This window comes from Bubalus kerabau, chromosome 16 (assembly GCF_029407905.1).
Source record: "Bubalus kerabau isolate K-KA32 ecotype Philippines breed swamp buffalo chromosome 16, PCC_UOA_SB_1v2, whole genome shotgun sequence".
Taxonomy (NCBI): domain Eukaryota; kingdom Metazoa; phylum Chordata; class Mammalia; order Artiodactyla; family Bovidae; genus Bubalus; species Bubalus kerabau.
The window spans coordinates 32,415,962-32,442,182 of NC_073639.1; the positions used below are offsets into that span (position 1 = coordinate 32,415,962).

The 26,221-nt window shown below is 41.6% G+C and overlaps 1 long non-coding RNA gene across 1 annotated transcript in view; it reads right to left on the bottom strand.

Annotated features, from left to right (window-relative positions):
- The window catches only part of LOC129629804 (uncharacterized), a 127,719-nt gene that overhangs the window by 46,498 nt on the left and 55,000 nt on the right, over positions 1-26,221 (bottom strand). The gene's annotated exons all lie outside the window — the stretch shown is intronic.

A 26,221-nucleotide genomic window follows, 5' to 3' on the forward strand; every position in this document is an offset into this window, starting at 1 on the left:
TCCAGTAGATCTATTCAAAACCCTAAAGGATGATGCCATCAAGGTTTTTCACTCAGTATGTCAGCAAATCTGGAAGACCCAGCAGTGGCCACAGGACTAGAAAGGTCAATCCTCATCCCAATTCCCAAGAAGGGTAGTGAAAGTGAAAGTTGCTCAGTTGTGTCCGACTCTTTGCAACTCCATGGACTGTATAGTCCATGGAATTCTCCAGGCCAGAATACTAGACTGGGTAGCCTTTCCCTTCTCCAGGGGATCTTCCCAACCCAGGGATTGAACCCAGGTCTCCTGCATTTCAGGCAGATTCTTGACCAACTGAGCTATGAGGGAAGCCCAAAGAATGTGCTAACCATCGGATGATTGCACTCATCTCCCATGCTAGTAAAGTCATGCTTAAAATTTTGCATGCCAGGCTTCAGCATTATGCAAACCAAGAATTTCCAGATGTCCAAACTGGATTTAGAAAAGGCAGAGGAATCAGAGATCAAATTGCCAACATTCATTGGATCATAGAGAAAGCAAAGGAATTCCAGAAAAATACCTACCTATGTTTCATCAACTATGCTAAAGCCTTTGACTGTGTGGATCATGACAAACTGTGGAAAGCTCTTAGAGAGATGGGAACACCAGACCATCTTACCTGTCTCCTGAGAAACCTGCATGCAGGCCAAGAAGTAACAGTTAGAACCCTGTGTGGAGCAACTGATTGGTTCAAGATCAAGAAAGGAGTACAACAGGGCTGTCTGCTCTCACCCTGTTTGTTTAACCTATACACTGAGCACATCACGAGAAATGCCGGGTTGGATGGAATCAAGATAGGCTAAAGTAACATCAACAACCTCAGACAGAAGGATGATACCACTCTAATGGCAGAAAGCAAAAGGGAACTCAAGAGCCTCTTGATAAGGGTGAAGGAGGAGAGTGAAAGAGCCGGCTTAAAACTGAATATTAAAAAAACAGATCATGGCATCCAGTCCCATTACTTCATGCCAAATAGTAGGGAAAAGGTGGAAGTGGTAACGGATTTCCTCTTCTTGGGTTCTAAAATCACTGCTGACGGTGACTTCAGCCATGAAACCAGAAGACAATTGTTTCTTGGCAGGAAAGCTATGGCAAACCTAGACAGTGTTGAAAAGCAGAGACATTACTCTGGACAAAGGTCCATATAGTCAAGGTTATGGTCTTTCCAATGGTCATCTATGGTTGTGAGAGCTGGACTGTAAAGAAGGCAGAGTGCCAAAGAATTGATGCCTTTGAATCATGGTGCTGGAGAAGACCCCTGAAAGTCCCTTGAACAGTAAAGAAATTAAATCAGTCAACCTCAAGGGAGATCAACCTTGAATACTCGTTGGAAGGACTGATGCTGAAGTTGAAGCTCCAGTATTTTGTTTATCTGATATGAACAGCCAACTTATTGGACAAGTCCCTGTTGCTGGGAAAGATAAAGGGCAGAAGGAGAAGAGGGTGTCAGAGGATGAGATGGCTGGATGGCATCACCGATGCAATGGACATGAACTTGGGCAAACTTTGGAAGATGGTGAGGGACAGGGAGGCCTGGCATGCTGCAGTCTATGGGGTCTCAAAGAGTCAGATACGACTGGGTGACTGAACAACAACAAATACTCTTCCAACTCTGAGCTAATTCAAAAGTCTTCTCCATATGAGTTGAGGACTGTGGACAAAGAGGTTTGGAGAGTCCACCATGGATAGCGTGTGTGTTGTAATGAAACTGATGGTCAGGTGCTCCGAAAGTACAAAATGCCTTGTGGTCCATTGAGGACAAAAGCAGACCTCATCACCCCCAGCAACCACCATTTACACAAAAGACATAAAGGGGCCAGAACTGCCCCACCAAAAGCCTTAGTTTGATATACCCTCAATTTGAGTTCCTAGGTGAAAATAGGTTGTCTTCATTAAACAAACTGGGTTTCTCCTCCCCTATAATGTTTACCCAAATTTATTCCTTCTTTCTTAACAGCTCTAAACTATTTAAATGTGATGAAAATGAAAACATTAACTTTCAAAAAGCACAACTTTACAAAGTTTTCTTGATATGTATCCATAAGTCACAGAAATAGGACATATATAGAGGGCAGAATTAGAATGAGAAAGGAAATCTGTACAATATACTAGACGTATTCACTGGGCTTGTTGGCTTGTTGATCTTATTGCCATTTCTTAGGCACATCCTGATAAAACGCACTGTTCCATTACTAGCTAGACATGACCAAAATAGGGAGGAGAGGAAACATGTCCTGCTGCATTCCCTTAAAATTAGCAGTGACCTTCCTAATTAAAACCTACCCTGTGAGAGAGCAACGTGAAGATACCCACCTTTGAAAGACTGGCATGGATCCCCACTAATTTAAAAATTGTCACTTAAAAACCCAAAGAAATTGGCTTATTAAAGTGAACACTAATGGAAGATTCTGTTGCACAGAGATGACAGGACAGAAGATTGAAAGGAGAAAGGGATGAATGTGTATATCTTGCATTGCCTTTCATTATCTGAGAAGAAGCCTCTGACAGCAAGAGCCCCATCAGGAGGGCGAAAACAAAATGAGTGTGGCAGGGACCACATTCTCCTGGCTTATTAATATGTATTATATATAGCTCTAAGTCACTGAGTGCCACAGATAGGTGGGTTATCCTGTTTTAAGTATATTAATTTTAAACAAGTGTATGACGAGAGGTTCAAGGACACACAGTTTGGTATATTTTATCTTGTTTTTTAGATGATTGCTTGGGAAGCCCTTTTAGTCTGCCATAAGGCAAGCAAGTAGAGTATTCTTTAATCAACTGAAAAATTCAGTGAATGCATTAAACTATCTTCTCAGCAGTCATCCAAATATACTTCAGCAAATACACACACACAAGAACACACATATTCTTTCTCATTTTAGCATGCATTTTACCTGACGTTTTTCCACACTACCCATGACTAACCTCAGAAAATCTATGGATGCTAAGGGATAATGTTCTATGTTCCCTTTTACGTATTATATTACTTTAATATAAGCAGCAGATAGGGGCTTCCCAGGTGGCTCCAAGGTAAAGTATCCGCCTGCAGTGCAGGAAATGCAGGAGACAGGAGACGCAGCTTGGATCCATGGGTTGGGAAGATCCCCTGGAGGAGGGCATGGCAACCCACTCCAGTATTCTTACTTGGAGAATCCCTCTGTCCATGGGGTTCTCCCGCCAGGCTACAGTCCATAGGGTCACACACAGAGTCGGCCTCAACCATGATGGAAGCGACTTAGCATGCATGCACACAAGCAGCAGATAAACCAATCTTCCCAATCCTCCCTGCCCCAACCCCCACCAAAAAAGGCCACTATAGTAAATAGAAAGAACTGTCCTCCCCAGTCTAACTCAGCTTAGCTTCCTTTTGATCTGCTCTGCGTCTATCTGTCACATTCAAGTCAACACCATGTAGAGTTCATACCTCATTTCTGTTCAAATTCATATTTTTAGGTCCTGGAAAGCCATAACTAGTGACAAACAGCCTTGGCTTTGAACGCAAAGAACTTGAGTCCGTATGCTGACTATGCCACTTCCTGTGTGATTTGGGGTCATGCAATTAAATTTTCTGGACCTCAGTTTCCTCATCTTTATCAGATTAGTGAATATCTTCTTCTTAAGGTTTTAATAAAGCCCTTAGCACAGTCCCTTCAACATGGCAAATCTCAGTAAATATTAGTCTTTACTCTCATTATCCCATACCAGACAAGCCACACAGCTTTACTCTGCTTTCGTCCCTTCTGCTTACCTGCAGCACAATATCCTGCCCTCATCCTAGAACTGTGGATTATTTAGAAACCACTCCTTCCCATTCTTCAAACAGTGCATGCCGCTCATTTGCCTGATTTATTCTTCTCCTTGTCTTTATACTAACAAAGTGGTTGGTTGAATTCCTCAAGGATGCAGTTGTCTAGTGAGCCATATATATAGTAAATTCTATTCATAGCTTGGCCTACCCAATATGAGAGATTTAATAGAAAGGGTGAGAAAAGGTAATCGAAGAAAAGGAGAAAAGTCAGCAAAATGAAATGTAAAAAGAAGCTGAAGTGCTTACAAAGATTTTATCAAGTCTCGGTTCAAATATAACTTATGCAATAGCATCTCTTAAAATGTGACGTTGAAAAAAGTTCCACAAACACAGTTTATAGAAAATTCTCGACATGGAACCAACCTTAGAGATAACCTGCTATATCCCAACCACTTTACAAATGAAGAAATTGAGGCACGAATAGTTTAAATGACTTTTGTTAGGGCACGTAATAATTAACTAACAAACCCAAGACTTAAACCCTAGTTGCCTCATCCCTAGAACAGACCTTTTTATCCCTAAATCTTTTTGTCACCCAGGTTATTAACCTAAGAAGCTATTATTCATTTACTCTTAAGAAGTCCTCTTTAATTTAAAGCATTTGTCTATCTTCTCAATCTTTTCCTGGGATAGGATTGTCTACTGAATTTCACTAGAATCAGATTTCAATGTCTCCAGACAACTTCTGAAGCATCTTAGATATATATCATCCAAAGCCAGCTCCTCTTTGGTTAAACAGCTAACGTGATATGAATTGAAGGAGAACAAAAGTTACACAACTCAAACCTATCTTCTGGGACTTCCCTGGCAGTCCAGTGCTTAAGAATCTTAAGAATGAAGTTCCGTTGCAGAGGGCATGGGTTCAATCCCTGGTTGGGGAACTAAGATCGCACATACTGCTCAGCATAGCCAAAAATAAATTTTTAAAAAAGCAACTATCTTCCCAGAAATTTTCACCATCTTTTTTAACAACTTTTTAGGGAAATTACATTTAGGCATTGTGTTAAATATGACCTCTTCTCATCTAATCATCAAAAATAGTAGACACTAAATATATACTTCTTTGAAAGAAGAAAAATTTGGACACACTTTCCAAATATTATCCACACTTTCATCAAAACAGGAGACAAGTTCCTGGGACATAGATAATGTATCCAGAGGTACTACCTGGTGCATAACAAGTCTGGATCTATCTCAACCCAGATCTCTCTGAAACCAGTTCATTCACTTCTCCCTCTGCTTGACACCATTGTGGCCACTGCCCTGGGTTAAAGGCATCATCTTCAAAAGGTGTCCTTTACTAATGGACACTCAGAGAAGAATCTTATCAATCACTGTACAAAGTGAATACATTAGGGAACATTAGTTGATTGAAGTACCTAGTAGAAAAGAACCATTTGAGGGAAAGAGGGCTTCAGCTGGTGAGTTTTGATTGAAGCAAGGGAGTCAAAACACAATGAAGCTGGAGTGGACCCGGCTGCATGGTGCAGGGGGAGGCTCTGGCCAATCAAGGCTGTGCATTGAGGATAGATGGTGAGGCGAAGGATCACTCCACAATCCTCTGTAGGCCAGCCCTGACATCCAACCATCATTTTAAATGTGAAGTGCTACTTGGATCTGATTTTTGAGGGTTTCGGTTTTAGGATTTCACTGCTATTTTCACTCTGAAAGGTCATTAGAGAGTACGTTAGATGGAGATAACTCTGTCTCTAGCTCAGTGTGCTGCTTCTATAAGTGTGCCTTCCTGAAAATAAACTACATCTGGCAACCACTCGTGTGAATTACCTAAATAAAAGACTCACACTGTTAATGGAGCACTTTTGTACTAGAAAAAGAAACCATTAGATTTGATGTTAAAAGAAACTGCTACTGTCACTTGCTTGATTGATTGCATCTTTTATTAGGTCTTCACTGAATTATTTTATGGTATTTCTCTTTAATCTGTTCCCCTTTGTTGGGGATATTAAGAATGTGTATTTTGAAAGTAGTAGGGAAAAATGTTGAGGAGTATAAAATTCAAGATCATAAAAGCCTTTTTCATGGGTGGTATTATGAACGGAGCTGTCATGTGGAGTCTGGAATGTAGGTGTAAATTTCAGGGAGTGAGGATTATGTTGTAAAGAGAAAGGGAAGTATAAATTGGAGCTGTAGGTTGGTGAAAGAAAGGGAATGCAAGGCAATCGAAAAGGAAGCATGGGGCACCATTACAACTATTACCAAGGGGCTTCCTTCAGTCACGGCCTTCCAAGTAATGGTTTCTGAAGTAATATTTTCAAGGATCAGATGTAAACTCTGCTCAGCAGGTGTGCTGTGTTTGAGCAACCTCCCTTTTTTGTCACCTGGCAGAGCCTGTGATTAACCTGGCTCACACGAGAAAAAAAATGTCCTAGGTTTAAATTATATGTACCTCCATCACTGGGGACCCTGCGGCAGTGGGTGTAAATGGAGCATCCGTGTGCACAGAGGACAAGAAATTTGGCACCTGATGAAACAGACCCAAGGGATACACACAGCAAAGGAGTGTGTGCTAAAGAGCTGATACAGACTGCTGACTGGCTAAGTGTGTTCAAGGAGCTGGGAGCCCACAGGTCTCCAGAAGACAGTTAATAATCATTGTGACAGGCTGTCAAGCTTCCATTTTTCCCTTTTCTGTTTTGCATATTGACCCTGAACTGGGTGGCATGTTCATTTTCTATGCCTTGCCACGTAGCATCAGGGCTGGGCCAGCCCTGCCTGGTGTCTGCCACTTACTAACGAGCTACCACATTTGACGGCTGTGGCAGAACCTCATGCTTGGGTTTATAAATGCCACGCACAGAGACTCGCTGGTAGGCAAGGCTGCCGAGGGTGCCACACTGATGCTGTGCAGAGCATTTCAGGTGAGCAGAGAGAATCTCATTAGCAAAGTCTCCCCTGTTCTTCCCGTCCAACTGCCAGAAAGCCAATGAGCCCAGCAGCTAGGAACACAGGCACGGGAGTGGACATTTTCTGCCCAGACTTAGAGTGCTGGCCTGACCCTCCCACTGGCCACCCCAAATTCAATAATGAAGACAATTCTTGAATTTAGAAAATTCCTCATTGGCTCAGGTTGAATTCCCCAAAAGCAAAATCCCAAATAAATCACTTGTGAAAGTGATTTATTAGGAAGTGATTTCAAAAAACACAGGTAGAGGGATTGAGGAAGTGGGACCACAAGGAAAGGAAACTGTGGTAGATAGAATGATGCCTCCCCTGAAAGATGCCCACCTCCTAATAATAGAACTTAGGAATATGTTGCCTTCTTTGGTAAAAAGGGAAGTAAAATTACAGATGAAATTAAGATTACAAAACATTTGGTCACAAAATAGGGAGATTATCCTAGATTATACACAGATGGGCTCAATCTAATCACAGGAGGACTTAAATGAGAAAAAAGGTAGGTTCAGAAGATCACAGTATGAGAAGGGCCTGATGCGCCCTGTGCTGGCTCTTCGATACTGGAGGTTCTGTGAAAGAACAGAGAGAGGCCTCTAGGAGTGAAGGGTAGGGCCCAGCTGAGAGCCAGCCAGGAAACAAGACCACAACCACATGGAACTGAATTTCTGCCCAGAAAAGATCCTCCCATTCACTCTACAAAAACGAACACAAGGCCGCCAACACCTTTCAGCCTACCAAGACTGAGATGGGGCTCCTGCAAACTATTAAATTATAAATTTTGATGTTTTAAGTCATGAAAATTGTGATGATTTGTTACAAAAGCAATAGGAAATTAATTTAGAAGCCAAATGAAGATATCAAGCAAGGGACCAGAGCTGGTAACCCGCTCAATTCCCTGGGGAAATCTGATAATGGTGGAAATCACACCTCAGTGTTTTCATATCAGGGACCAAAGAGCTGGGTATTACAACCATGACATCCATCAAGCATTGCTTAGGGTTAGGAGTATGCAGCAGCGGCAGTAAACCTGGTTTTTCAAGAACTTCCTAATCTTCAAACAGGAAAGTACCCTTTTACAGTCTAAGGACACCCTTCCAACAAAGAGGGGCAGGTGCTGGCTGTAAGGAAAGAGCAATGAGAATCAACATAGAGGAAAATAGCAAAGAGACTAAGCAGATGTGGGAAGAGCGCTAACACTGTCTGCTGCAACCATCCATCATCATAAACACACATTTTCCAGAAATCTTTCATGTAAATAAAACCACTGAGTAGCTCAGGAAACACAAGTTTTGAAAGCAGCAGAGCATAGCCAAGTTCCCAATTTTTATTTGTGTCCTTTGGTGAATTGCCTACTCCCTGTATGTCCTAGTTGCTTTGGATAGAAAATAGGAATTATCAATGGGCAGCTCTTTTGACAAGTCTCCAAGAAGTTTCAGTAAGTGAATAAATGAAAAGCACCTTACACAGTGCCTAGAAAACAGCTAAAGTTGGATCTCTTCCTCTTTTGTCCCTTGACCGTGGACTTTGGGACATAACACACTTTGTCTAACATAGGAAGGAAAGATCAACATGGAGTTCTAACCTATATATCCTGCATGTATTTCTTTACCTTTGGTTTTTCAACTTGCCAGTTTCCTTCCAACTTTACAAAAGCCCTCTCTCTTCTTCAAAACCTGCTCTAGACACTGAGATTCCTTTATTTTATATAACTAAACTTATTAAAACAGTATTCTATACTCCAGTCTCTATCATCTCATCCTCCATTTACTTTTCAATCCCACCCTCTAATGTGTTTGTCCTTGAAAAGTATCACACTGTTTGCCAAACCTACTGTTTCTTAAGCTCACAGTGCTGGTTGACACTGTTGGGCACTCATTCTGAAATGTATTTCCCTTCTCCACTTCTAACTTGCTCATGTTTTACCCCAGCATTCCTATTCCTCACTGTTTCTCTGTGAAATGTTAGATATCCCTCATCTGCAATCCTCTTTTCAGCACCCACTGTAAACTCTTAATTTAATAATAGCAATAATAATAGCCAATATCGATTGGTATTTACAGTGTTCCAGGCACGTGACTAAGGACTTCACGTGATGCTTAAGATGGTTACGAGGATTATTCCCATTTTACAGAGAAGGCAACCAAGGTTTGGAAAGGTGAGGTAACGTGCCCATAATTGCACAGCCCCAAAATGACAGATCTGGGATTTGAATCCAGGAAGTCTGATTCATTACCACTGTTTCTCTTAGCTTGTCTTCCTGGTTTCCCCTATCCATATGTAAAGTTTCACCCACCAAAAACTTGCCAATGACCAATATGTCTCTATCTCGGGCCTAATATCTCTGCTGAGCTATAGGCTTATGAAGTGCTCATTACCTCGCAGACAGATTCTCTTACATGTACCACAGGCATTTCACATCATGTTCCCTAACCCCAATATCACCACATCCAACAACCTGCCCTTTCACTTTCTGTCACAGTGAAAGTGAAATTTGCTCAGTCATGTCCGACTCTTTGCGAGCCCATGGACTATACAATCCATGGAATTCTCCAGGCCAGAATACTGGAGTGGGTAGCCTTTCCCTTCTCCAGGGTATCTTCCCAACCCAGAGATTGAACCCAGGTCTCCCGCATTGCAGGCGGATTCTTTACCATCTGAGCCACGAGAAAAGCACAAGAATACTGGAGTGGGTAGCCTATCACTTCTCCAGCAGATCTTCCCGACCCAGGAATGGAACCAGGGTCTCCTGCATTACAGGCGGATTCTTTACCAACTGAACTATCAGGAAAGCCCCTTGTCACAGTAAATTTCTGTCACAGTAAATGTCTGTCACAGTAAATGGTATCAATTCAGTTGCTGAATGACATTCTAGTCTGCTTTCTCTTCTACATCTGGTCAGTTACCAACTCCTACCAATTCAAACACTACAACAGCTTGGAGCTCTCATCCCTCCCCAACTACCACAGCCTTGTTTCAAGGCACCCACATTTCTGTGTAAACTACTATAGCTGATTCTTAACCCATCTCTTTGCCTTTAGTCTCACAACCTGCAAGCCTACCTTATTGCCCAGGTCAGTTTTCCAATCCATAAATCTGATTATATTATGTTTCAATATTTTCCATGATACAGTAAAGTACAAAGTCCAGACTTGGCTGAGAAGACTGGCTGCCATCTGAACCTCCATTGTTTTTTCCAGTCTCCTCTCTCATGCAGTCCCCCGCTGGCCACACCAGATACTGCAATTTCCCGAGAATGTGTCTTCCCATTCCTCTGTGCCCACTGCACTGCCCTCTCCTCTGCCTGGGGTTCTGTCCCTCCCTGACTACCTGGCCTGTGCCTTGTTGCTGTTGTTCAGTTGCTCAGTCGTGTGCGACTCTTTGAGACTGCATGGACTGCAGCATGCGAGGCTCCCTGTCCTTCACCATTTCCTGGAGTGTGCTCAATGACAACCTGTCCCTACTCATCCTTAAACACTCATTCAAGCATCACCATGCCAGGAAGATCTCTCTGCACTCACAGATCAAATGAAATGCAATGTCCTTGTGCTCCCTCTCTGACCTTTCAATTTGCCTTTTTCAGAGTGATGATCACACTGGGTTATATAATCATTCACATTTTTATCCATCTTCCCAACTAGACGCTAAGCTCCTGTATCTCATTTCGTGCAGTAAGCCTAGTGCACGCTGCCCACAGTAGAACTCACTAAGTATATGCTCAATGAAAAAAGCACAAATAAACAAACAAATTGAGAGAATAACACACTATGACTGCATACCCAGACCTCTGGGGTTCCCACAAATCTCTAACAAATGCTCTTTCGGGTACTTATTATCCATAATGCATCGATGCAGATGTTGCTCTTGACACCATATGGCAGTCACAGTCCCAAGCACCCATGAGGAAACATACCTGAAAATGTTTTAGATGAGACGCTGTCGCAAAGAGAGGGGGACAGAGCTATATGTGAGGGATGCTGTCCGTGGCTCTGGTTACAATGGCGGGAGCTACTCGAGATGTTAGTTGAGGCAGTCAAACAACATTTTGCACCTTGAGGTTAAATCCAACAGCGTACTGATAGGAAGGGAAGAGATAGAGATTTCCCATTGCAGAGGAATCCAGTCTTCTTAGGAAACTGGAACAAGGTTACAATGTTTTTTCCCCCCAGAAGCAAAAAATACATAGGGCAAAAAAGAGGGATTCAAACATTCTTCCTCTTTATACATTCAGGTCTAATTGGAGAAAAGTCACAAAACAAGAAAAAAATAGAAAAGGAGGGAATAAGAATTTTTCACTCTTCCGTTTGCTAACTGTATAGTGGCAAAAAATACTGTTAGTGACAGTGTTATTATATAGAATTATAAAGAAGAAGGAACCCCGATTAGTCTATTTAAAGAGCAAATACGTGGATACATTGTGTAGACTCCTGCCTGTGGTAAGGAAATATACAGGGTCTATTGGAAATAGACCAGAAGGAGACCTGGCTTCCAGGACTCACACTGCCCTTATTATTACTAGTATCCTCAGCTAGTGTTTCATGGAATTCCTTTTACCAGTGGACAGAAGAAGAGGTGAAGCAGATGATCCTTAACTTCCCTTAAAGCTCTAATTTTCCCAGATTCTCTCCCTTTATTCTCTCTCGGCAGCTGGATTGATCACAGGGCACAGGGCAGTCTGGAATCCAGCCAGAGGAAGGCAAAGAAATACCTGGCAGATCTAAGCAAGTGTGACGCATAAGACTCGAGAATCGATGGACGTGACTTCAGCAACAAGCTGTTGCCCCCCTGGCTGTCATGAGCCAACCATGGCTCTGCAATTCATGGTAACAAGCCATTCTGCAATGGAAGGAAGGAGGAATAATCTCACCTTACCTACTTCCCCCTTCCTCCTATTCTGAAGTCTTGAACTCGAGAATAGACCACACAGACCAAGAGAAATGTGCTATGTGGGCTAGTGAGTAGCCAGCCAGCTCATCTTTCAAACACGCCCACCAAGTAAGCTGTTAAACTGAAACTATCATCAAAAAAAAAAAAAAAAAAAAAAAAGAAAGTAAAATTCTATGTGCCTGGTAATGAGAGGGTGTCATCCACAGAGAAAAGACAGAAAACAAGTTGTGCTCGGGTTTTTATAAAAAGAGTAGGTAAAAGAAAGAAAGTCCATAAAGGTGATTTTCCCTAGTACCAGATTGGAAAAATGCCAGTTAGCTGCAGCTGTACAACAGGAAAGACGGGACAGGGTTTTGTTTTTGTGTTTGTGTTTTAATTTTTATTGCAGAGTAGTTGCTTTACAATGTTAGTTTAAGGAGGCAAATTAAAAGCTACTTTTTTTTCAGCTGTATATGAAACTATATGAAATCAGAACACTATAAGGAACTCAAACGATCTGACAGTCTTGACTCTAAAAAGAACGAGCAAATTCACACAGGTGCAATCCTCCCAGCAAATTAAAATAAACAGTTCAGGGACCCACAGAAAAGGACGCATCTTTGTACCCTCTCCTGACACCAACGCTGCTGTCACTGGCATCGTCTTCTTACTGTATCTTCGTCCAGATTTCTGTATTTTTAGTCCTGCTTTTGCATATTTACATAATGTATTTAGTTTCATATTTCCTTCTCCAAAACTTGTCATCTCTATTTTTATCAGAATTTTTTTTTCACTGCTTAAACAATATATGAAAGGGAAAGATACAAAGATATGCGGCCCAGTGGCCACACTGTCCCTCCTCTGTAGCACGGTTCAACCTGCGGTCACAATAAACCCTTTTGCATACTCAACAGGCTAAGATCAATATGTCACAATTTGCTCTCCCAACTTTTGTGCCTCCGGTCAAGATAACATATTTACCACTCCTTATTTCATTCTCCCTTCCAGGCGACACGGTAGCTTTCCCTGGGAATCCTGTTATGGTAGTTATATATTTGTTCCTACTTTATTTTGTTGTTGCTGCTCTGTGGTTTGCAGTAATGGCCCAGGGCTCAGCCTGCCTTGTTCCGGTGCCTCGCGGCTGGTTTTCCTGCCCACTTGCCTGTGTGCGAGCCTGCTGCTGGCTTGCTTCTGCCCTGGTCCCCGAGCTCTTCCCGGCTGGGGTCTCTCCCTTGCCTCCTCTCCTTGGGTCCTTGGTCTCAGACTCCAAGCCTCTGTTCTGATACTCAGACTGCAGGCTTCTGCCCTGTGTCCAAGGGCTTGATCGTTCCCACCCCAATGCCCCCACTCTTCACCACCCGATCTTCTTTATTTGAATCGGGAAAGCACAGTACCTTAAACATACATAAGCCTGAATACAAAGCAATGAGATCGATGCCACAAAACTCATACCAAAATAAAGTCTTACTGCTTTATAGTCATCCTATATTTGTCTGTTTATATTCCTATTTATACATGCATATAGAGATACTGTATTTAGAGTTTTATTTCCTTCCCCTACAACTGTCATTCTATTTTTAACAGATTTTTTTTCCTTTTCAAATGTGGTAGGAAAAGACAGAATTAAGCAGGTAAGGTGCTGCTGCTATAGAACAGGTGGGAGCCAGGAGCACAGTAAAAATTTTTTAAACTTTTTTTTTTTAAGTGTAATTTCCTTTAAGCCTATTCGTCAAGGATTGGATTTTAGAAAGTTAGTGTAATAAATAGTCAGAAAATCTATATTCTTGTCTCAGCTCTGACACTAATGACCTGAAAATGAGGACTGTGAATTAGGAAATTTGGTTTCTCATGCATTTGGAGCGGGACAATGGTGTATTTTGAGGTCATGTCCCTTGCTCATAATTCAGGCTTCTTGGGCATTAAATGGTAGTGGCAGTCCCCAGGCAGTTCAATTACCCAAAGGCCCTACCAGTGCCCTACAGGAGCTGATTAGATGGTTTCATGCAGTTGGATGGTTTCGCATGCTGTGCTGTCACTTCGGTCACGTTTGACTCCTTGTGACCCTGTGGACTGCAGCCCACCAGGCTCCTCTGTTCAGGCGGATTCTCCAGGCAAGAATACTGGAGTGGATTGCCATGCTCTCCTCCAGAGGATCTTCCCGACCCATGGGTTGAACCCGTGTCTCTTACATCTCCTGCATTGGCAGGTAGGTTCTTTACCACTAGCGCCACCTGGGAAGCCCCAGATGATTTCATGATTCTAGTCAAAAAGACAGGGAGGGAAAATGGCTTAAGAGTCTCATCATTTGTGAAACAGGAAGACAGTGAGATTGACAGCATCGTGTAGAGATGGCTACAATATTAATTAATCTTACTTGAAACATTTTGGGCCTACTTCTTAATGTTTTTGGCAAACTACTAGTTGGTTCCCTCAAATCCATTCTCCTTCTCTTCCGTAAAAACAGGCATTTGTGGGGGTTGGCGGAATGACATAATGGAAGAAATCTAGGTCTATCCTTATCCTGAGTAGCCGAACTACCACCCTAAGGACCCTGGATTAGCCAAACTAAAACTTCTTACATAAATTGTATTTGGGGATCTCTTTGTTACAACAACATAACTTTTACTTTGACTTAGCTTGAGTTATACAGAAATTAGCACCTGGAAGCAGTATACTAAGTAACAAAATCTAAAATATTGATACATTTCTAAACTGGCTTAGAAATTATCTAATGGGCAGAGGAAAACTAGACATTGTCTTCTGATCTTCTGTACCCCTTGTTATGCTTTCAGCCAAACTCTCACCTGTGTCAGCTCAGAAAGCACACCCAGGGAACTCACAGCTCTGGAGGAAGTGCTGGGGAAATACCCAGAAATTTAGAAGTGAGTTGCTCCTTGCCACTTTCTATAAGATACCTAAGAAAGAGATACACTAAGGCAAGGGTTTGTCAGTTTGAAAGCAGACATGTGCAAAACTACAAATCCACTAAAGGAGATACTCTCTTCCTGTAGTCTGAAATCTAAATCACTGGAGAATCCAGAAATTTGTAGAGTCACAGGACTGGAAACACAAACTAAATTGGGTCTACACCGAAAATAGCAGTCTGTTACCTGGAACCTCTCTCAAACATCTCCTGTGAAGATGTCTTGGCAAGAGATGCCTCCAGTACAGACAAGCCAAGCCTAAGTGAAGAACTGGGGTGGGGTGGGGGTGGGGTGGGGACTGGGCAACGATGCTAGCAGTAAAAGAGAATCAGCAGGCAAAAGGTACTATGTCCAGGAAAAACCGTCATTATAGGTTACCTGCCAATAGGTACGAATGGAAGCAAGCATTAATAGGTTGAAAACCTACATATTTTTAGGCAGTTGTATTTACCAAAGAAATCACAAATCTAGCAACACTCTAGGTCCCAGGCCTGCTTCAGCCAGAGCAGACTGCAAAAACTTTACTTTTCAACACCCACTTCAGACAGATAAAACCACACATGAGACTCTTACAAATGATAAAGCTGGGGTCCATGAAGGAAAATGGACAAGGTAGCTCTTCCAGAAGGCACAGTGGGGTGCCCAGATGGCTACTTACAAGCCATACTCCACTGCTAGGGCAGGAGGTCTTTGCAATAACTAAGGACTGCTGTGTCTCCAATTCTTCTATTATATGAATGAGAGTTTTGAATTGTAGTTATCATATTTTAGGCTGATTATCTATTAGTTTATAGTCATCAGACGACAAAAACTTCATCTGGACCTCTTGAAGAGGACTGTTCATCATCTCCCAGAGTTCTGAAAATTTGATCTGATGCAGAAATGGATGAGACTTTGGACTGTCTTCCATGGGACACAAGAAGATGATAAGAAACGTGAACATGGATATTTAGGGGACCAGAGTGGCAGCCTGCTAACCATCCCCCAAAATCTGCCCTGACATAAGTTCATGGCCATCCAGTTAAAAATTACATTTTCCAGAACCCAGTGGAATGTGAAGAGAAGTAAAACTTAACATCTTAAAAGTTCACTGTCTCTTTGTTAAAAAGAAAGCTCTTGTTCTGGACTTTTCCCCTTCTCATGAACTGGAACACAGCCATATTAGCATCCCAGATCCCTCTTGGGCCTGGTCAGTTAGTACATTGATCTAGAGGATGGGGAACATGGCAGAACAAGACAGAAGAGTTGGCTTCCTCAACAACTCTGTCCGTCGTGATCCCTTGTCACTCAGGGCTGAACTGACTGAAGTGTTACCTAAAAACTAACTCTGTCTTAGTCAAGCCATTTTATTTCTTGTTCCCTTTGTCATAACAGCTTAGCCTTTGCCATAGATAATATATTATCTACATTTCTGCCCCTTTGTGGGGACTATGGGGCTTTCTTGTCCAGGGTTAGACAATTCTGGAAGCCATCCCCAAAAACAAAGAAAACCACCAATTCATAGGAAATAAACTAGGAAATTAAATGAGTGAAAAATCAGACTGGGACCTATTTTACACCTCAGTGAAGACTAGACATAACTATTATTAAAAGAGTGAAAATGCCCTACTGTTTTGAAAATTCCTTTTGAATCTTATTTCACAGGCCCTTGTCTGCCTTCTTTTCTTGTTAGAATATTTCTTGCTACTTGTTCCTTTACTTGTTAGAATAATCCAGCAAAACAATGCATATTGGGTATACCTTCCCTACATTGCAAACTCACAATCTGTCCTTAGATTAGAGATAAAAATGAGAGAAGTTGTGTTACTACGTTCATTTCCACAGTGAACAGGGAAGAGAGGGTCTCAGAGAGAAGACAGGCCAATCTCTGAAGTATGCGTGAGAAAAGAAAATGAGGCCTGAGGTCAACAATCAGTGGGTTCCGGAAAAGCGAAACATCAACAACCTGCCTGACCATTCAGCACTTCTCCATGTTATTGTCAACAGACCTTTTACGTTTGCCCTTCTAAGCCTTCAGAAAGTCAATCAGGCTAAAATCATAGGGAAATAAATTGGACAAAAGAGCAGTGGGCTGGGGAAAATAACGATTACATATTTGAAATTTTTATAACCGACATTCTGATCAGGGTATGAAAAATTTTCTAAAGCTACATTTAAATTTTTACAAGTGAACACTCCAACTTACAGGTGGATAGGGAACAGTGAACATAGAATTGTTTGATCCAGTAGGTTAAGTAGTAGGCAGAAGATAATAGAGAATAAATTGCCAGCAGATGTTGCTGTTGGTTCAGAGCCTGACACTGCCAAATAAGAATAGGCTGTTGGGATATCATGGAATATAAATGACTTTCTCACTCGGGGTGATTTAATTTCACTGAATTGAAACCTGCAACTGTTTATTGTGGTGTGCCCAATGCGGCCGAAAATCTTTGAAGGTTTAGGAGTACTTCTTTACAAGAAAAGAAGTTAGTACAATGGATGCCGTGGGTGAACTACCAAGATCCCTCCCCAAGGATGGAACCAAAGATGAGCTAGGGCCAGTCGTGAATGTCTCTTCCCAATTCTCCTTCACTGGCTTCATAAGAGTAGGTTGAAATCAGTCTTGATGGGACTACTTACACTACGGAAATCAGCAAACAAAAAAATAAGGGTTTTGTGGTGGGTTTTGGTTTTGTTCTGTTTTGCTTTGTTTTGTGTCCAGAGAGCTGATTTACCAATGCACCACTGCTGGGAGTATTGGCAGTTGGAGCCCTTGGTTGGATCAGTTCACATGCCCTTCCTAAGGACACCCTACATCCAAGGCTGGTCTAGGCAGAGAGTGTTAAGTGCCCTCAGGCCCCAATTCAACACAACTCTTTCTTACGACCGCCTCCTGGTTTGACTTCTCCTTGTACGTCTTCCTGATTCCTTCACTCCCTCAGTGTTGATCCAGACAGCTCTCTCTACTAAACCTCCACACACAAATCTCTACCACAGAGGCTGCTTCCTGAAATACCGAACCAAATAAGGAGTTTATTACCCAGAGATAAAAACAGAAAATTAATCATTCTAAAAAAGATAACTAATTATAACACTATTTACTTGGGTTTGTGCTGTTCAAAATGATTGATAAAAATGGAGAAGGCAAAACAATGTTGTAGGTTTCATAGACTGTTTTGGTTCTTTTTATTGCTCTCTTTTTCTGGAAAAGTCTTCTCTTGGGGAACTTTTAATGTGATATGAAATGTAGGAAACATTGGAGATTTTTGGTTGTGAAAAAAAATTCAGCATTTGTGTTTATTTTAGTTATTTAAGAAGGAATTACCTTAGTGGTGGTGTTCTAAACTCAAAAGAAAACTATTGATACACAAAGAGATCAAAAATCATCAAAGGAAACAAATAGAAATTAATCAAACTGACTTTTTGAGTATAAACTACTACTTTTTTCCCTCAGTCACTGCTTTCAACCTTGTTTTTTGTTCAACACTTTAGCAAGTCTCTTGCATTTCAGTTTACTCTCAATGATTAGAACACTCTCCAGTTTAAAACTGCTCTCATATTCCATTTAAATCTGATTTCTGCCTCAGCGATCCCTCGGCCAAGACCAGGTCTGCAGCTTCGAAAGCTCAGGCGTGGAAAGCAGGGTGAGGCTGGCACTTTCACTCTTGGCATCTTGGAGTGGAAGGGGAGGGACACTGATGCGTCCTTGTCCCTTTTCAAGGCTTTACTTACTCAGGGTTGGAGTGGGTGGGAGGAGAGATGGAAGGCAGATGCAGAGTTCTCTAAAATAAACTCCATGACTGTAGCCTCCTCCTGACTTCTTGTCAATCTTTCCAGCTAACCTCAACAGGACATTTCTGGGCCATGAAAGTCAGAAGTCCAAGTGCTGACTGGGGGGTGGTCTTTCAGATTTATCAGGAGACCTTAAGAAATCTCTCTATCATTCAGTTTTCCAAAAAGGAAGCTAGGTCTGGTCTTATCTCCCAAACCCCTCAGCTCCTGACTCCCCCATATCACAAGATGGGTGGGGTAGAAGCTGACAAACCCTCAGCTATCCCAAGAGGAGAGGAGGGGAATTCTGCAAGACTGAAACACAAGCCCATGAGGCTTCTCTTGCTGTCTTTGTCTCCTCAGTTCTCTTTTCTACAATCTGTTGGAGTGAAGGCTGGGCTTCAAGAGCTAATAATCTTTTTTTTTTCTTTTTTTAAACTTTTAATTCTGTATTGGGGTACAGCTATTTAACAATGCTGTGATAGTTTCATGTGGACAGCGAAGGGATTCAGCCATACACATACACGTATCCATTCTCCCCAAAACCCTCCTCCCATCCGGGTTGCCACATAACACTGAGCAGACTTCCATGTGCTTTAGAGTAGGTCCTTGTTGGTTAGCCATTGTAAATATAGCAGTGTGTACATGTCCATCCTACGTTCCCTAAGTATCCCTTTCCCCCATCATTCCCTTCCCCTGGCAACCATAGGTTTGTGAATTAATAATCTTTGATAGAAGTTTCAGGCCCCAATTTTTGATGGCTCTTAGAGGTTCTCTCTTTATACTTGAGGGTTAATGCCTCTCTGTTCTCATGTGAGAATGCTAATCATCTATTCTAGGTCAGCAGGCAAATCACACTCAGTATTTTCATCATTTCAAACTAGCAATTAAAACCAGTTCCAAGACCTGCATCCAGCCCCCCAAAATGCTTATTATCAAGTTAGTCTAAATTGTATAGCAAGGGCATGCAGACCCCTGAATTTGAATTTCCAACATGGTTGTTACATTGATTAATGTATGAGAGGAGTGTAGCTTCATCTCTTCCCTTTGTATTTCAAGATACAGAACAATATGATAGAAAATTTGATAATGACTAGAATACCCATGTAACTAACACCTTAGTGGTGTGGTAGGGCCTTATGTACATGGCATATGATTATAACACAAGTTGCTTGAAATCTTCTGTAATTATTCTGTTTCAGGTCTGCACATTGAATCCTGCTTTACATGAAATCCAGCACAATTTCAGGTTTTATCTCATAACCAGATGCCATCATTAATTTTCTTTTGTGTTGTGTGAAAATAGTCCTCTATTGCATAATAGTTTACTTCATAAAATTTTCCTAAACAACAACAAATTGAATCCTTAAGGGCATGTCTGTCAGAAATCTATGAACTTGAAAAAAAAAAAGAGAGAGAGAGAGAGAAAAAAAAACAACATCAGCCCTGTTTGTTAGCAACCACAACCTTGGTCCTCAAAACATCAACTTAAGAGAAAAAAAAAAAAAAACACACTAGTGCCAATACAGTTTGGGCTCCCTTAATTTCATGCACTGTGACTTCAACAATTTCTCCATTTCTCATCTTATTTCTATAAAAGGAGCTTCATTTAAAAGCAGGGAAACCACATTTCATGCTCTTCAGTTTCATTAAAGTTGTACAAAAGGAGCCTACCAAAAGGAGCCTCTTCTAATTAAACAGTTGTTGCAGATGAAAATATTGAAATGATGAATCTGAAAGGCAGCTGATTCTATATATTCCCCAGAATTTTTATCATGACATAAAAAAAGGGAACTGAAGAATTAAGATCTGAATCCCAGGATAAAGTGTCACATATGTCATAAAAAGAAGAAATGAAGCCCAGTGGCTTCTTAAGGTAGCTCAGGTGAGGTGAGAGAAACAGAGAACAAAGGAGCCTCTTCTGAAGCTTCAATGGGGTAGACTCTGTGTAGTTCCTGAACCGGGGCACTTCACCTTGCTGGGTGTGATTGGAGACACTCATTCTCGTAAACTAATGGCAGCTGCTGGTGGATGCAGATGCTTTGCACTCCCAGGAGAGTGCTTTCATCATAATTCAGCCTGAATTATAGACTGTGCTTGTTAATGGGCACTTGAGATAAAGTGTTACCAAGAATAAGAGAGAGTAAAACTTAATGTGCTATCCTCCCCTCCAGGACCTGCAAAATAAGCTTGCTTGATTGACAGGCTCCTCTCTCAAAGTGGAAAGAGTAATGACATGCTTCTCGGAGGCTTAGGAATGAGACTGCATTTTTGATGGCTTCCGCTTCAACTCTGAAGGCATACAGAGCAAGGTTTATAAAGCAAAGACCGTTTGTTCTGATCTTGGTGGTTATTTATTTAAGTGAGTTTCATTTCTTACAGCTCAGATTCTCAACCACTTACTGAGGTCTAGTAAGTAGCTTAGAAATCTATAACTTTCATATATGTTTTATGTTTTATGTTAATGAACTTGTGGTCTAATTAATCATTGCCCTTTTTCGCTTTCATGTATTATTTACAGGGCATTCCTAAAATGTGCTTTTCAATCCCAATCCTATTAAACAAAAAACAAGTTAGTATTTCATTAGGTGTAAGTAATTTTGACTTATGAATTCTTCGGTGTCTTTAGTTCTTAAAAATGTCAAAAGTTGAGCTCATACAGGCAAAAAGTATTGATTATCTCTTGTTATTCCTGTTCTTCAGATTGTTAGAAAATTGCAGACCACTATGTCAAGTTGCACAGGTTTCTTAGTGCATGAGGGCAGCCTATGTGAGGGTGTATGGGGCATTCACATTAAGACCTTACACATTTTGTGGTTGTTTAGTCACTAAGTCATGTCCAACTCATCTGCAGTCCCGTAGACTATAGCTTGCCAGGCTCCTCCATCCATGGGATTTCTCAAGAAAAAATACTAGAGTGGGTTGTCATTTCCTTCTCCAGTGGATCTTCCTGACCCAGGGATTGAACACACATCACTTGTACTGCAGGTGGATTCTTCACTGCTGAGCCACTAGGGAAGTCCATACATTTTGTTGTATGTGTTTATATATCGATAGATTAGACACATGTACAGGTATTTCTATATATATATATGTATGCATGTTTGTAAATATAATGACAACTTTTGACATGTGGCAATCAAATATCTTATTCTAACAAAATTTGTATATCACAATTTCCTGAAAGATGAATGCAAATACTGTAAGGGAGAGGAATTGCAGGAGCAAACCACACCCTGAATATTGATGAAAGAATTCTAAACTGTATAACTCAGACACAGACTCCATGTGAAAAGAAACAATAAAGAAGCATGGCCAACGCTTACTGAAAGTTTGCTACATGAAAAATTCTTTTCTTCATGCTTTAGAAACAAGCCTTTGGGTAGATGTCATCATTTTCCACATTTTATAGGTGAAAAAGCTGAAGCTTTAAAAGAGTAAGTAAGGGACTGCATGATTATATGGTTTATCATCTAAACCAGGGATTGAACCCAAGTCTCCCATGGCTCCTGCATTGCAGACAGGTTCTTTACCACCAGAGCCACCGGGGGAACCCCAGTACACTGTGTTGTTGTCTAGTCACCTAGTCGTGTCCAGCTCTTTGCAACCCCATAGACTGCAGCACTCCAGGCCTCCCTGTCCCTCACCATCTCCCAGAGTTTGCCCAAGTTCATGTTCATTATATCAGTGATTCTGTCCAGCCATCTCATCCTCTTCTCCTTCTGCCCTCAATCCTTCCCAGCAACAGGGACTTTTCCAACGAGTCATCTGGTGGATTCTTTGCCATTAGTGCACCTGGGAAGCCTCAGTAAGATTCTAGTCTCAGATTCTAGTCTCCTTAATTAGCTGTTTGCCTGTGTCAGTGTAACCTTATTTTACCCATATTTGACTATTTGCACACAATTTAACCCCTTCGAGGATCTCTACCCTGTTGTGGTGAAGGGGCTTGTGTAACTCAATGAAGCTATGAGCCATGCAGTGCAGAGCTACCCAAGACAGGTTATAGCAGAGAGCTCTGACAGAACATGATCCACTGAAGGAGGGAATGGCAAACCACCCCAGTATACTTGCCGTAAGAACCTCATGAACTGTATAAAAGGCCAAAAAGATATGACACCAAGAGATGAGTCCCCCAGGTCTGAAGGTGTCCAATATGCTGCTACTGGGGAAGAGTGGAGGAAAATTACCAATAGCCCCAGAATGAATGAGGCGGTTGGGCCAAAGCAGACATGACACTCAGTTGTGGTTGTGTCTGGTGATGCAAGTAAAATCCAATGCTGCAAAGAACAGTATTGTATAGGAACCTAGAATGTTAAATCCATGAATCAAGGAAAACCGGACATGGTCAAGCAGGAGATGGTAAGAATAAACATCAAGATCCTAGGAATTAGCCAACTAAAATGGACGGGAATGGGTGAATTTAATTCAGATGACTATTATATCTATTATGTGCAAGAATCCCATAGAAGAAACGGAGTAGCCCTCATAATCAACAAAAGAGTCTGAATTACAGTACTTGGGTGCAACCTCAAAAATGACAGAATGATCCTTGAAAGGGGTATATTGTGAGCAAGTAGTCAAATATGGGTAAAATAAGGTTACACTGACAGATGCAAACAACTAATTAAGGGAGACTAGAATCTCACTGTGGAGAAGGCAGTGGCACCCCACTCCAGTACTCTTGCCTGGAAAGTCCCATGGACGGAGGAGCCTGGTAGGCTGCAGTCCATGGGGTTGCTAAGAGTCAGACACGACTGAGTGACTTCACTTTCACTTTTCACTTTCATGCATTGGAGAAGGAAATGGCAACCCACTCCAGTGTTCTTGCCTGGAGAATCCCAGGGACAGGGGAGCCTGGTGGGCTGCCGTCTATGGGGTTGCACAGAGTTGGACACGACTGAAGAGACTTAGCAGCAGCAGAATCTTACTGAGGCTTCCCAGGTGGCACTAGGGGTAAAGAATCCACCTGCAAAGAAGGAGCCGCAGGAGATGAGGGCTCAATCTCTGGGTCAGGAAGATCTCCTGGAGGAGGAAATGGCAACTCACTCCAGTATTTTTGCCTGGAAAATTTCCAAGGACAGAGGAGCCAGGTGGGCTACAAATGGGGTCACAAGAGTCACACATGACTCAGCAACTAAACCACCACCACCAGAATCTTTCTGGGGTTCTGAAGTCAGCAAGTAATTTGAAAACTAAGTACAATCAGGCTTTGCTTTAAATGCTTCACAACAACAACATCAAAAGAAGCACCAGCTGGACCAATTCCAACTGCAGAAACAACAGGTTTCTACTTATCATCTCTTGCTCTTTCCCTCTCCCTTCTGAAGGTCTGCAGTTTGAGTCTGATGAGTTAAATGAGCAGAGTGTGCAATGTCATTGAATAATTCTGAGCAGCACAAAATCAATGCTTGGAAAGGATCAAGGAAAATTACCAAAAATAAAAGTAGAAAAATAGATGAGATGACACATAAAGAAATTGCATTTGAAATGAGTACGTGAAGGATAATAATAATAATAGGTGGAGAACAGATGTTAGGACATAGCAGACAGAGAACAATATGAGAAAAGACACTGGGATCTTGAAAATGTCTATGCCTGGAACAACAGACCCAGAAAACGATGTAGTTAAAGAGTAAGATGATGAAGAACTGTAAATGTCAGCTCAATGAGTTTGGTCCTCATTCTGTAATCAGTGTATGGCAACCTTGGATATGAGTCAGATTCACCCATGAAACATTTTCTTATGAGAGCCATTATCCAGCATTATGCAACTAGTCCTGAAAGGAATGAAACTTGTTCCTGAGGCCTGAAAATGGTTTTTTATGATGAAATGTGAACTTTTGATTTTCATATGTATGCCCTGTGGGGCTGGGTGATCTTTTGGGTGGATGGGGAGCTTGTAGGGGGAAGATTATCATATGCATGTAATCCTTTATAATTAAAAAAAATTACATACACACCCAAAACTTATCTGCTCAATAATCAGCTTAAGAACTTCTGTCTATGGTGAAACATGCATGTTTAAAACATTTCAAACCTGAGTCTCATGGTCTCAGGGGAGGAGAAGCCAAAAACAATCATTATCTGCAATGGTGAGCCACTACACAAAATAGTGATCTGATTCATTTTAACAATTTTTCCTGAGCATTTTCTGTAGAGGAAAGAAAGTTGAGGACTGAGAATGTTTAGGGAAATTCTGCAATAGCTTAAGGATGAGTGGCATCTAAATGTACTTCCTAAATACAGACTGGCCAACCCTCGATGCTATTCTCCATTACATAAGCTGGAGGGAATAGCTTCACATAAAGTTTGAATAGCAGAAGAAACTGCTGAAATAAAAATTGTACAAGCAGGAGTCATGAAATTCTCCAAGCAAGAGAGTGAGTTGCTATATTCTGATATATGTTTTAGTCATCAGTAGACCTGACTTCAAATCCTATCTCTGCCATTTATCAGCTGTCTAACTTTGGACAAGACACTGGACCTAAGTCTCAGATCCTCGCCTGGAAGATGGGAGTCATACCTGTCTTTGATATCAGGAAGTTCTTTCAAGAGCCATACACTTAGGGGTCTGGGAGTAATTTAAAGGTAGACAGAACCCAATCCAACTCAAAAAATCTTAGGGAATTTTACAGTCATGCATACTGACTAGCATCACAGAGACTGTACAGAGGCAGCTTCTACCTGGCTTCACTGATGGACAATCTGACCCAAACAGGAAGAGACTTATGAAGAAGCCAGTTGTTTCCACAATAGGATTAAATATTCCATTCCAGATGTATCAATGGGAACTACATTCTCCACAACCAGAAAACACCTTATATAGGATGTTTCCTTCCTAATGATGTATTTTTCCTGCATTTAGCCAATTTACCATCCATCTACGGCTTCCCCAGTGGCTCAGCAGTAAAGACTGCCTGCAGTGCAGGAAACACAAGAGACACAGGTTCAATCCCTAGGCTGGAAAGATCTGCTGGAGTAGGAAATCGCAACCTATTCTAGGATTCTTGCCTGAAGAATCCCATGGACAGAGGAACCTGGCAGGCTAAACAGTTCATAGGGTCGCAAGGAGTGGAATACAACTGAAGTGACTTAGCACGCACCCATCTACACCAAAAGCCTGACCCTAAGCCAATGTTTGGGTTTTTCTTCTCACTGTTTTCACCCTCTCATTTATTTTTTGTTCATTTATTTATTTATTTTGGTTGCACTAGGTCTCTGTTGCTGTGCAGGCTTTCTTTAGTTGCAGAGAATGGGTGCTACTCTCTTGCTGCATCGTGCAGGCTTTCTCATTGTGGTGGCTTCTCTTGTGAAGCATAGGCTCTAGGCACACCAGCTTCAGTAGTTACAGCATGTAGGCTCAGTAGTTGTAGCTCATGGGCTTAGTTTCTCTGCAGCATGTGAGATCTTCCCAGACCAGAGATGGAACCCATGTCCCTATACTGGCAAGCAGATTCCCACCAGGGAACGTACTGCACCACCAGGGAAGCCCAACATCCTCTCTTTTAACCAAGGCAAGTTCTAGGTGACAAATACGTCTGTATCCTACTCATTCCATGGGCAGTTGCTTCTCTTCCTTGTGATATACCACAGCCCAGAGCTAGCCTGCCTTTCACAGCCTGAAGACTACTCAGGATTTCTGTTCATTTCTGATATTTCATTCTCATGACTGAGACATTCTCATGTCTGAATATCTACCTTAGAGACATTCTCAGAGACAACTACCTTATCAGATTGTTGTCAGAACCAAAGAAAAAAAATATATATATATAAAATTCCTATCACAGAATAAACACTGAATAAATGCCATTTATTAGATTCAAGTTCAAATCCTGGCACCACTTACAAACTATCAAAGGAGTTTCTCTATCTGTAAGTTATGCAAATAATAACTACTTTAAAGAGACATTATGAGGATTAAATAATAAAATAGATCTGAGCA